This window comes from Rhynchophorus ferrugineus, unplaced genomic scaffold, assembly GCF_030347505.1.
Source record: "Rhynchophorus ferrugineus isolate W39M unplaced genomic scaffold, kcgeb_rfMv2 rfM7, whole genome shotgun sequence".
Lineage (NCBI taxonomy): Eukaryota > Metazoa > Arthropoda > Insecta > Coleoptera > Curculionidae > Rhynchophorus > Rhynchophorus ferrugineus.
In genome coordinates this window covers 25,599,620-25,612,674 of record NW_027472586.1, presented here as the reverse complement: position 1 = coordinate 25,612,674, position 13,055 = coordinate 25,599,620, and the positions used below count along the sequence as shown (strand labels likewise).

At 33.7% G+C, this 13,055-nt stretch overlaps 1 protein-coding gene and 1 non-coding gene across 2 annotated transcripts in view; both read right to left on the bottom strand.

Moving 5' to 3' along the window:
• The window catches only part of Pde6 (Phosphodiesterase 6), a 221,019-nt gene that overhangs the window by 65,257 nt on the left and 142,707 nt on the right, over window positions 1-13,055 (bottom strand). The gene's annotated exons all lie outside the window — the stretch shown is intronic.
• Window positions 9,216-9,322, bottom strand: LOC143200399 (U6 spliceosomal RNA). The gene has a single exon (XR_013006724.1). It is a non-coding gene; the product is annotated as a U6 spliceosomal RNA (small nuclear RNA).

The window sequence follows — 13,055 nt, the reverse complement described above, 5'->3', positions numbered from 1 at the left end:
ATTCTTCAAGACGTAAATCGCGATTCCGAAGTTCGAGTCCTTGACGAACTAGACTCTGATCATCGTCCGATCCTTCTCAAACTCGGAAACTGCGCCACCACTCAAGTCCCACTAACAAGATTCAGGAAAAAAACCGACTGGAAAAACTACCAATCTCTTCTCCTGAAATCCGATCCAATTCCGAAAATTAACACACCAGAACACCTCGAGGAAGCCGTACTCAAGCTAACTCGCGATATTCAGTCTGCTCACGAATCTTCCACAGTCAAAATTTCATCACACCCCCAGCCGTGGAAAAACAATCTTCCCGCTTCTCTTAAACGTGAAATTCGCATCAAAAACGGTTTATGCAGATTAGCTCGATTCACCCTTGATGCTGCAGACAAAAGGGAGGCGAACAGAGCATGCAAGAGGGTAAGGGCGGCCGTCTCGACTTGGCGAGCAATGAAATGGAACTCATTTCTCGCGGACCAAAGGCTGGATGGCCCCCCTTCCTTCTGGCGTGTCTCCAAATGCCTCGTGGGGAAGACGCACAATGTCATCCCTCCCCTGAAGTCAGCGGTTACAGGAAATTTTGCAGTCACTGACCAAGAAAAAGTCGAGCTCCTTGCAGAGACCTACGAAGCTCAAATGAAATGCCTCCCACCCGCACAGAACACTAAAACTAAAGACATTGACACTGTCATCAACGAATCCAACTCCGTCAAAAGACCAGTAACCCCCGCCTTTCTTCTCAACCATTTTGTATCTCCAAAGTCTCTACAGACTATGATCGGCAAACTTCAAACCAAAAAATCTCCAGGTTTCGATGGAATATCGATTACCCAGTTAAAAAAGCTCCCGCATAAGCAACTCGCAGAACTGGCAAACATTATTAACTCCATCATGAGACTGCAACACTTCCCGGCGTCTTGGAAACACGCACATATAGCGGTTATACCCAAGAAAGGAGCAAAATCATCTCCATCTGATTACAGGCCTATCAGCCTTCTCAGCGCCATTTCGAAGCTTGCCGAGAGGGCAATACTCTACGCTCTCAACTCTTTCACAAAGGAAAACAACATCATTCCAGATGAACAATTCGGCTTTCGCGCTCACCACTCATCCGTCCATCAAGCTTCCCGTCTGGCTGCACACATCCATCATGCTCTTGACCAACGTAAAAAGCTTGGAGCAGTTCTTCTGGACCTAACCAAAGCCTTCGACAAGGTCTGGCACGACGGATTGTTCGCAAAGTGCGTGCGGCTAGGCCTCCCAGAAGACCTAACCGCTCTCATCAAGTCCTATCTCTCGGACAGATCTTTCCAGGTCAAGATCAGGGCGTCACTTTCCAGTCGTAAACAAATCGATGCTGGCGTACCTCAAGGTTCCCCGCTGGCCCCAGCCTTATTTAATCTCTTTATTTCAGATATGCCGAGAAAAGAGCATATTGACGTCGCCTTTTACGCTGACGACACTGCTTTCTTCACGGCCGCCAGGTTCGAAGTTACAATTCATGAGCGTTTACAGAAGCAGCTCGATCATGCGGTCAAGTGGTTCAAATTCTGGAGGTTGCAAATCAACCCCCTGAAAACCCAGGCCATCATTTTCCACAAGAAGCGTTACGCACTGCGCGTCTCGCAACTTAAGATCGACACCGCAATAATTCCATGGCTGGATAACGTCACGTACCTAGGTCTTCACTTCGACCGGCGGTTCGGTTGGCATTCCCAAATCCAGAAAGCAATCCAAAAAGGTTCGGGGATAGCAAACCTGCTATCTCCTCTGATCTGCCCTTCTAGCAGGCTTCCTATCTCCATCAAATGCTTATTTTACAAGATGTTAATTCGGTCCGTACTCCTCTACGGATCTAATGTCTACTTCAAGTTTGTTACACCCAACCAGGTCAAACGGCTTCAAGTTTTCCAAAATAAGCTCCTCAGGAGAATATTAAACGCTCCATGGTTTGTCAGAAATAATCAAATTCATAGGGAAACTGACACTCCGGAAATCAAGCACTTCATATCTCAATCATTCCACAAACAACAACTCAGCTCAAGTTCTTCTGAAAACGCGCTTGTTCGCGAGCTAGTCGACATGCTGGGAGCTTAGCACCGCGTCACCGCTAAGCTCTCCCCCTTTTCCAGGCTGAAACGACCTCATCCGTCGCTACAGTCATAACTTTTGCCCCCATACAACAGTACCCAGTTGTGTGTTAACTCAGGTTCGCGAATCAATAGAATCGCCGGGCTCTCGTGCCCAATAACGGCTGCCCGATCAGCGGGTGCCATATCCCCAAATTTAATGCAGTAGCAGTAGTGATCCACAGGGGTCAACTGTGAGGCGGTTTCGGTTTAGTGTATTGGTAAGCCCAGAGGCAGTCCCACATAACCCGGTCCAACTTGTCACTCCAGGGCAAGTCTCCGCGACCAGGTATGCGTCATGCATTCCACCTCCTGGTTTTTAGGCCAGAACAAAAAAAAAAAAAAAAAAAAACTTCTTCGAGTTTGTTGGCTGTCTTCGCCGTAGGCAACTATTTATATTCTGTCACCGTTTCATTTTTTAGTTCATTATGGTATAAAGATATCCCTCCGAAGGATATGGTGGCGTAAATAGAAAGAACGTATAAATAATTCAATTTTGACTTTGACTTTGTTTGTTTTTTAACAGCGTTAGACAACTAAACAAGTTTTAAAAACGAGAAGATTTATGTTAAATATTTTATTTAATGTTAAAACATTTCCAACTTTTTCTCTTAAATAAAATCTATTTTTATATGAAGGTCGGTTTAAAACATCAAATCGTTGAATCATAGGATGGATATCTTAAAACAGCTTTATCTTCAAGTATTGCCGATCTTGTATAAGTATCACAATTCAGAAAATCATGGTCAATAGATCCTTCATAGTTTCAAAAATGTACCTTATTTTACATGCACTTGTTGGCGTGCTGTTTGTTTATTTTACCCTCTACTATCGAAATAACGTTTTTAAATTTCTATTAAGAGGTAAAACTCTGCTTCAATGTTCTAATAGATAATACTTACAATTTTGGTGATGTTTCTTGATGCATATTTTTAATTTTTTATATCAACTTACTCTCTTAGTATCTAATAATTAATTAATTAATACTCTTAGTATTTAATTTGTAATTGACAGAAGACAAAATATTTCATCTTTCTAATTTTATTTATATTTTTCGTCTTTATCTATAAATTTATTTGTCGGGCTATATTAGTGCAGTTCTTATCTCATTTTTAAGCTTACATAGTTTATTGTTCTTACAGACAGTATCGTTTATTCTGGTAAAAGTTATAATGTTCATATAATGTTCAATATTCAATATTCAAGCGGATATTGTTTGGACATTTTGTTTATAGTAGGGTAATTATTGTTCATCCATGAGACCAATTATCGAACTCTTTTTGCTCGAGTTTGCTTTGAAAATAATATTTCAATTAATGTAGATAAGATAGGTTCAGAGAGTTACTAATTTTTCTTCAAACTTGACTGTTCGTTTGATTGGTCTTAGACTTTTTTCCATTTCATTTTCATTATTTCGTTTTTATAAATTTATATTAAATATGTAAGTACATTAGGTATAATCATTACCATATTACCAGGTTATATTGATACCTCTACGGTTTTGTTTGGTACTTTTGGTTCCGCACCTTGAATCTTCCCTCCAAAAGGTCGGTCTGGCCTCAGGAATTTGTAATGGACATTTGTTCTCCTGTATTACTTACTACTGATCGCAAGTACTTAAACTATTGTACTTCGTCTGATTCAATACTGTTGGGTTATAATAGCAGGTGATCTGTCGGTTATCAATATAATTTTCTGTTTCATTTTTTCTCAAATCATATGACATCGCAGCAAGAATGCTCGAAACATAAATATCAAATGTTGTGAACATCATATTGATCAGATTGGTTTGTAGCATAATATTGGAGGTCATGTCACTTTTTAAATACTTTTCGCATACTGACATCCATTACTATATCGAAAAGCAGTGGAAAGACGATATTTTGTCTTGTTGCTTTTCACTGGTTTAATTCGACAAATCATTTCACACTCTATGACACTTAAATGACTGAATGACTTCAAAGAAACGAACTATTAACCTCATGATATGATTTTAAAATTTTACGTTATTTAATTGCTGAAGTTTTCGTCCGTTGAAAGTAAGTGTAAAGAAGAACGTTTTATGGAACACAAGCCAACAAATATCAGCAAAAACGCTAGATATAGTAACTAACGATCGACATATTACTCCTATATACAATTAGTCTAATAGGGAGTAAGGGAAAATATATAAAATAATAAATACATTTGCATTCGTTCATTACGTATTCCGTTTCATTTAATCCATTTAAAGTACACTTACGCGTTTAGTTAATCAAAAAGTATTTTCCCCGAAGTAAAATTTACAGAAATTAAACCGTAAATTATTCAAGAGCTTTATCGTAAGCGAGATATTTTATTTCGGCTTGTCTACGCGACACCCCATTAACCTGAAAATTCGAAATTCGCAAACGACCGTTAGCCGAAAAGTCGACTTCAAAGAAAATCGACTCCTTAATATGTCCCAAAATCCATTCGGTCCCACAATTTCGTCTTAGAGAATGAGATTACTTTGAGATATATTAAATTTACGGGGAACTGCTGCTGGAACATTATTTATGTGGTATAGGAGAGAGGGCGCTGTAAAACGATCATGTTAATAAAGCTGGTGTAACAAAATAATTTACGCAGTTACTTGTTATTACTATTATGCCACATTTTGGTTTGTTTTAATATTTTGTTATATTAATTTATTATTAGGTATTTGTATGCATACTGATCAGCGATATTTATCGGTGAAGACGACAAGTATCTGCCATTTTTGCCGACATTTTTGCTCTATAAAACCAGAGTTTTGCATCTACTGTTATTGAGTTATTCAGTGCGAAGAGACCTTAATGAATGAACAAAGTAGCATTGTCGATATTATATGCCTTTGTTGATTGATTGGAGGAAATCTGTTGCTGAAGCCCATAGAAATTTATGGTGATGGTACTCTATCATATACCAATATTCAGATCTTGTATTAACGATTTAAAAGAAGTGACATTGTTATGATTGGCAAAGAACGGCCTAGAGTAACGAAAATGTTCGATAACCTGATTCGCATTACATTTATTAAATGAAACTCCAGCCTTAAGCTCTCAAAGAAATGATACACCGCTTAGCAGTTGATGAGTCAACTGTTTGAATTTACTAGAAATGCTATTTTTTGAACATAATTCGTTATTATGTAAACCCTGTGCATTCGGGTATAATCGGATTTAGCCTTCGGGCATTTCTTAAAGAGATAAACGAGCTGACAATAGTAAATTTAAATAGTATCATTAAAACATATAATATTAATTGTCAAAGACACCTTAATTATCTAACGGCTACTACTCTCAGGGTGGAAGAGTGGAACAAAGATGAAAGAAATCATGCTTTTGATTTTAAAAAAATAGTTAACAAATTCATGTTTGGTACAGTGCTGTATTGGCTAATAATATAATTACTTGTTTAGATTAAATCCAATTAAAAAGATTCGTAGAGGGTCTTATTATCTGATATCTTATTTATCTGATAAAAAAATCCGTTACATTTTTAGCAGTAATAATGGTTAACAGTTACGCTATACAAACTTGAGGATATAGAAAATAATCATCATTGTTTCGAGTCGTAACTAATCTGAGCTTTCTTAAGATATATTTTAGCTTTAAAAAGTTTATATCGATATTCTCACGAACTTTTATAGTTTCAGCTATCACACGCCATATAGAGCTTAGTGTCAGGTAGGATGGGATTTTCTGTTTTTAACGTAGAAAAAGTTAGATTTTGATATTCGTTGTACGAATAAGCTTTGAGGCCTTGTGCAACTTTAAAGCTTTATTCAGAAAGCTAGTGCAATATATTTTATTCATTACAAGTATCATCCATCAGTACAAATTTTTCACATCTTTTCTTGAATGCTTACATTTAAAAGGTGGAGTTCACGGTTGAAATAATACGCAGAATATTTCAAGCTGGATATTATCTTCAAAATATTTTCTTGTGGAAGAATAGAAAAGTCACAATCAAGACTTGTTTTGTCAATTATTATGGATGGCTCCAACATTAGGACATTACCTAGAAATTGACTGCATTATAATTTTAAATTGAAATGAAGAGTGAACGAATTTCTCATAAAAAAACGAAATTTTTGCTTCGTGATGATCATGAACTACTAACAGAAAATGGTTTTAATTACATAGGATTAATCGACACCGATGGCAAAATTTGGCATAGAATTACATAATATAATTCCACGTTGGCATACACGTTATAGCATTAACTGGAATTAAAGTATTTTAGCACTTATTTACATTTCCTTTTGGAATATAATGAAGAGTTCTTCATTTTTCCAAGTATATAGTACACAATGCATTAAATTAATTATGTCTCTCTCATAATAGAGTAAAAGGACTAATTTTAAAATGATATGTTAGTAAAATTTTGTTCACAGTATTTTCAATATAGGATCGGAAATGTATTTGATAGATAACATTAACTAAAATAATAAATGTCTGTATATTAAAACATATTAAAATATATGCAAAATATCTAAAAAATAACACTCAGTAACATTTTTTTTTATTACTCTCTGTCCACAATCTGCCCTATTGGCAATAAATATTTCTTCTGTTTATATTATATATACATGGCATATAGAAAATCACTTCATTAAGCAATCTTCTGTATATAGTAACAATTTTAAACCGCATTTGATTAAGTCTAATTTACATTATGTGATTTACATAATTTACCAAGTATTAAAATGTGTAAATTACTACGCCGTGAATATTATAACAAAGTATAATAAGTAAAATTATTTGCAGAACTAAAACATGATTTCTCTTTACTTTTATGTTAATAAAATATATATTTAATAATAAAAGAAATAATACATGTTTGTATATTAAAACAGAGAATATGTGAATAAACCAATTTTGAAATTGATATTTGACCCTGCATGTATAATAAACAATAATGAACACAATTAGGTAATGCATTTTGTAAACATTTATAAAAATAGTATTTAATATAATTTTTCAATTTTACAAATTAAAGGATACAATTATTATATTAACTATTGATATTCCCAAACTTAAGTCTATAAAGTAAATAATCAAAATAATTGATACAAGGTTCAACTAATAAAATATCACACACGTAACTTTTTTTTATACATCTTAAAGTCTCCTTTTACCCACTAGGGGTTTATCTGGACTGGAATTACAGTTTAGCGTGAGCTCCGAACCACGGCCCTCTGCACTAAACCTACCAACTGGCTAGTGACCAATTTTAGAAATCATTCCAGAAGATACCCGTTCTTACTCAGCCTGGTTACTGACGTGACTGGGATCATTTTCCTTGTCGGATTTTACACTCTTGTCTATGACAATCATAAACATAAATTTACGACCATGCCCGCGACTATCGCAACGGTAGCTGGACCGTCTCGTCGCTTTTACCACTACGTCACCAAGTGGGCTTCGTATTTTCTTACCTTAATCATTAGGTATCTTAATAATTATCAATGCTTTAAATTGTTTACAAATGTATTGTTAATTATTCATCATTAGCTATTTTTCCTATGTTTCACTTATGCAAATTATGTAGTTAGCTTCATTTTATTCCAGCATATTTTCATTACTTCATTTAGTATGTATTCATATAGTCCTTATCTTTTATCCATATTTGTCGTCTAAAATATATATTACAAAAGCAATAAATATATCAGGCTGATTAAAATAATAATTTCTTTACATAAATGTTTAAATAAAATTGCATTATTCTTTGATTATTTATTTCAATCATCAATTTCGCCTTATCCATAGCTTACCTTTATTTTATTTTATTTATTTATTTATTTAAACCCGTCAGCCTCTTGGACTATTTAGGGTGAATTACAATATATTATATGAATATTAACAGCTTACAATATTACACAGTAGATTATAAATAGTAGAATATATACAATAAAATGTTTCAATTACACAAAAATAATTGTATGTTACAAGTGTTGAAGTAGGTCTATGGTCTTTAGATAATCAATCAGCAGATTCAGTTGCTCAGGTTGGACCAATTGTTCCAATGTTGTCGGCATCTCAAGTTGTCTCCTCAAATCATCATATTTCTGACAGTCCAGTAGGATGTGTCTGACGCTAAGTTGAATCTGGCACAAATCACATAAGGGCAGGCTCTGTCCCTTCAACAAATATTCATGTGTCAGTCTACAGTGATTCGCAGTCGTGCGAGGATGCTTGACTTGTGTCTACTGATGTTATTATGGTCCATAGATTAATAAAAGGTCCTCTTAACCTCCCATAATTTATTGTTTTTTATGAGAAGGTCCCATACTAACTAGGTCAATTGCCTATTTATGCCCTTCATATAGACTTTAGCATCTTTTTTGCTGGACAGTTGGTCGGCTCTTTCATTTCCAGATATTCCTTTATGGGAGGGGAACCAGAAGTATGTTATTTTTACACCCCTAAATTGTAACTTTGTCTGTATCTCTCTGATGTATGTGACCAGAGGGTGGACTGTCCTTGCCGATCTTAAACTATCTACGGAAATCATAGAAACCGATACTACTAGTATGGATTCGCCAATCCGTGATTCTTCCAAGGTATATAGGGCCATATATATAGCCAGGAGCTCCGCGGTGGAAATGCTACTCAATGATGGAAGCCAAAAGTGTCTCTCGAGTAGACTAGACGTATAAGCAGCACCCACAAAGTTCTCATGTTTTGAAGCATCCGTGTGGATGATAAAATGATTTGAATAGTTCTCTTCGATTATCTCTTTAAAGAAGCTTTTTATTGTAGAAGTACTATTTGTTTCCTTATCCAGAACTTTCATAAAGTAGTCTATATGTATTCTTGAGAACTGCCATGGTGGTATATTAGTGATTCTACATTTTGCATCTGGGATCACAATCATTAATCGTTTACATATCCTCTGGAAGATCAATGAGGGGATTAAGTGCCTCTTCTTTATATTGTTACAGTTTGTCTTAGGTAGGAAAAGGTACTGAACTGGTCCAACTCTGAACGGAATTTGAGGGAACTTGCATTGTTTAGTAGCAGGAGCTCTCGCCGTGACTCTAGTGATGAAATTTCTGCTTCGCATTGTAAACTTTCAACTGGACTAAAAAATGTGGAACGCTTCACGATTTTACGTGTCATCCTTGCGCAGGGGCCATGCTAATCTTCTCTGTATCGTTCCAATTTTAGTATATGTACCGCTGAAGCGAGTTCGGTTTATCTTTAGTTTATCTTCTATGATTTTTATTTATCTATTGCTTTCTACTTTGTTCTATGCCCCACGTAGGATCTAACAACTCGCCAACAAATGAAGAATACTAAGAAACTATTTTATAATTGTTAATATTCTATGAAATATGCGTTTTAACACTAGATGCACAAATTTACAGAAAAATCTTAAAAGAAAAAAAAACAACCTTTAGAGTTACCTATAGTACAATGATATACTCTGTCTCCAGAACCATATCAATTAAAAACACTCCTTAAGCAAAAACAAATTTTCTTTTTCTCTTTTTCTTCCTCAGGCATCAAATTAAATCAAAAGCTGATTTCGAAAATCTAAATATCCTGTAAGCAAAGATAACTGACGATTCTTGTTAGTCTCGAATTTTGTTAATCCATGTTGGGATGAAATTTTTAAATATGTCGAGTTTTACTTTTACAGCTGTATACACCTTCCAATAATGCGAGCACCCTAATTTGTTCTGCAAAATATGTATAACATAACTTTATGTAACCATACTATTCTTAATAATTCTTCATGCAAACTTGCCACAACTCTTTACTATTTCTAGTAATATCGAAATAATTTAAAGTTGCAGAAAATCTGACTTAAAATTAAATACCTCGTTTAATAATATCTTAACCACAAACTTTTCGTTTTAACATGATCTAAAATGTAAAATTTAAGGATTGGTTTTCTGATACAGAACTGCTTGTTGGTATTTTGCGGTACAACGTTGTCAGATTTTGATTTTAAAAATTACGCCTATGTGGTTGATTTACGTACAACAGAAACGACGAATAATCTACCGTATTAGAGTTAGAACTGGCATTTTTTAACTTATTTATTCATAGTTGCGTTATTTAACGATTTCAACACTCAGGTTAAAGAAGGGTTTCCTTTAATTTATTTTATAAAGTTAAAAAAACCTCTAACCCCAGCGAGATTCGATTCCAGAACCTTATTGTTGGCGAGCTAAACTCTTAGCCCGCACGGCTACAGTATACATTAAAATCATCGTGGTCCGGAGATTCGGCTTCTTTTGGAACTATTATATTCGTCGGTGGAATCTACTCGTCGCAAGCCGAAATGCTAAAAGTCGAAGTTGCCAAATTTACAGCTAGGCTATTTGCTTTATGGATCTATTTTATTACAAAAAAAATAAATAAAATATTTAACAAGACTTTCTGATATTAACTTTTATATTTTCTTTTAAAAAAATAATAATAATAGAATAGATACGTTTTCTTAGTATATAGTACAATGTATAGTCTTGCCCTTAGATTTGGCAACACTGCATGGTATTGCAAGCCAATCGTTTCTCAAAAGAAATGGCCATGTACCGTATTGCTTTGATTAAACGTTGGGCATTTATTTGTTTAACTACTAAAGCATTTGATACGGCATTTTTAAAGTTATATTGTGATGTTCCTTTTTTCTTAAAAAGACGGCCTTTTAGTTTAATATTTCAGCGTTATAACACGATTACGATTACGGAGAGTCAAAGGTTGGTTTAGTTTCAGTTGTTACAAATAGGATAAATTAATTAAATAACTTAAATTTTGCAGTGAAAGTAAATTAATATGTCAAGTTTGTAATATTACATACTTGGTAGCGAGAGAAAGAAAGATTTCACCATGAGCTTGCTACACAACTAAAGCGGATACCAAGAAGAATCATCTGCCTTCTCTGTGTCTCCAATTTAATGATTTTAGTATCCATACATTCTGAATTGCGGCAGCATCTTTGTCGGATCAATAATATATGCTAAACAATGTAATCTATATTTTAAGAATTTGTAAGGCTTTGAAAGTTGGAAGCCAAGGGCGATAAAGAAAAAAATATTGCTTAAAGAATTTCTTATGAAACAAGAAGTTAAGAAGCTTATATTCTACTGTATAAGAAGTTATCATCAAGGTAGTATTTTCCACAAAACTATCAATATTATTATTATCTTACGAATAAATTTTAGGTAGGGTACGATAAGTTAGGAAGGGTTACAGGCAAAAATTTAATTTGAGTCTTTCTATATCAGTTTGTTTTGTTAAGAATGTTACAAGACTCAATATTGAAGCAAATAACCAATATGAATCGCAGAATAATATTCGACAATTAAATTTTGACTAGGTAATGGGGAATTATATATTTAAGTAATTTCAATTAATCGTTCAGTTTATAGGCTTTGCAGAAGTGCAGGAAAATATTGCAACCATTAGTCCTGAAAAGGTAGCTATTTAGAAAAGGATTATACTTGCTACAGCTGTATGATTTGTTGATAAGGAAAAGTATTCTGCCAAATTACCAAGGAAGAGAAAAGCAGACCTTTAAGAAAAAAGTCCTCGATTTCATTAATTATGGTGATTTTTTTTAGATGGTAAGCTCTCTTTCTTTCTAAAGAGAGCTTCTTTCCATGAAATATATTAACCTTGCCTTTATTTGGAAATTTTCTATTGCAACTTTTATTGTATTGTAATTAATTAGTAATTAGTCTGAGAAGTATAAAGGACTGTGTCTACAAGAAAGTTGTTAATTTTGTTTGTATATTATGAATTTTATTTATATATAATACATTCGTAGTATTGTATATTTAAATATGTGGCAATTTAGTAAATAGTTTATAGCATAGTTGATATTAATTGTTTTATATTCTCTAATTTCTAATTTAAACTAATATTATATTTTAAAATATATAAATGAATATAATATAAATATTTAGTATTATGCTGTATTTTTTTTACCTCCTGTAATTGTATCGTAAATTTATGTAATGTTCTTATTGTTTTTTTAAGTCATTTTTACTATATATACATATGTATGGTATATATAGCTTAATATAAAACTTATGAACATTACTATTTATTTTAATAACTAATACAGAGTATATTTTACGCCTCGAAGACTAACACTATGCCGATATCAGAAGTTTGGTTATAGATAAGACACAGCTCTATGACATCCCAAGCAATACTGAGAATATTCAAACATTTCTAATACTTTTCTGGGGCCGCGCCCGCCAGCGCAGTATAGTCAATCTACCGGACCACGATGATTTTTAATGAATCCTCCCGATATCACGTCCGGCTCCGTTAGCGAATGAGTTATCAGGTGCTCTTAACGTAATTCGTCAACAATGCTGTTTTGTATTTTCTTAGACTACTTTGGTTGCAATTTCTTTTGGTCTAATATCTGTATCTTTTATTATGAGATTGGTCGGTGGAGTGTTTTCACCTTTCATCGTTTGGAAAGTAATTTCGAGGTAAAAATTTAAATATAAGTGTCGGGTATTAATATATATATATATATATATATATATATATATATATATATATATATATATATATATATATATATATATAATAAATATATTCTGTAGTAGTTTGATATTCTTGACAATTAATAATTTTATGGTTGCGTGTAAATATACAAAGAGGATAGGTTAAGTTGGAATATAGACGGGTAAACAGTAAGCATTGAGTAGATATTAATAATATAAGCATCTAATATAGTAAGTGTAGGGTGCAGTAATTAAAGTTAAGTGAATAAAGTCCCTAGATAGTATAGACACAGTTTATTATTTGGTGAATAGAAATCGCGGGTTAAGAGCCCCAACAATAATGAATAAGTAATTCTGATTCAAAATCATAAGATTTTAAGATGATGTTGATTACCTTACTGCTGTTGTCTTTTTCTTGTAGGGCTTAATATACTTATTTGTACTCCTAA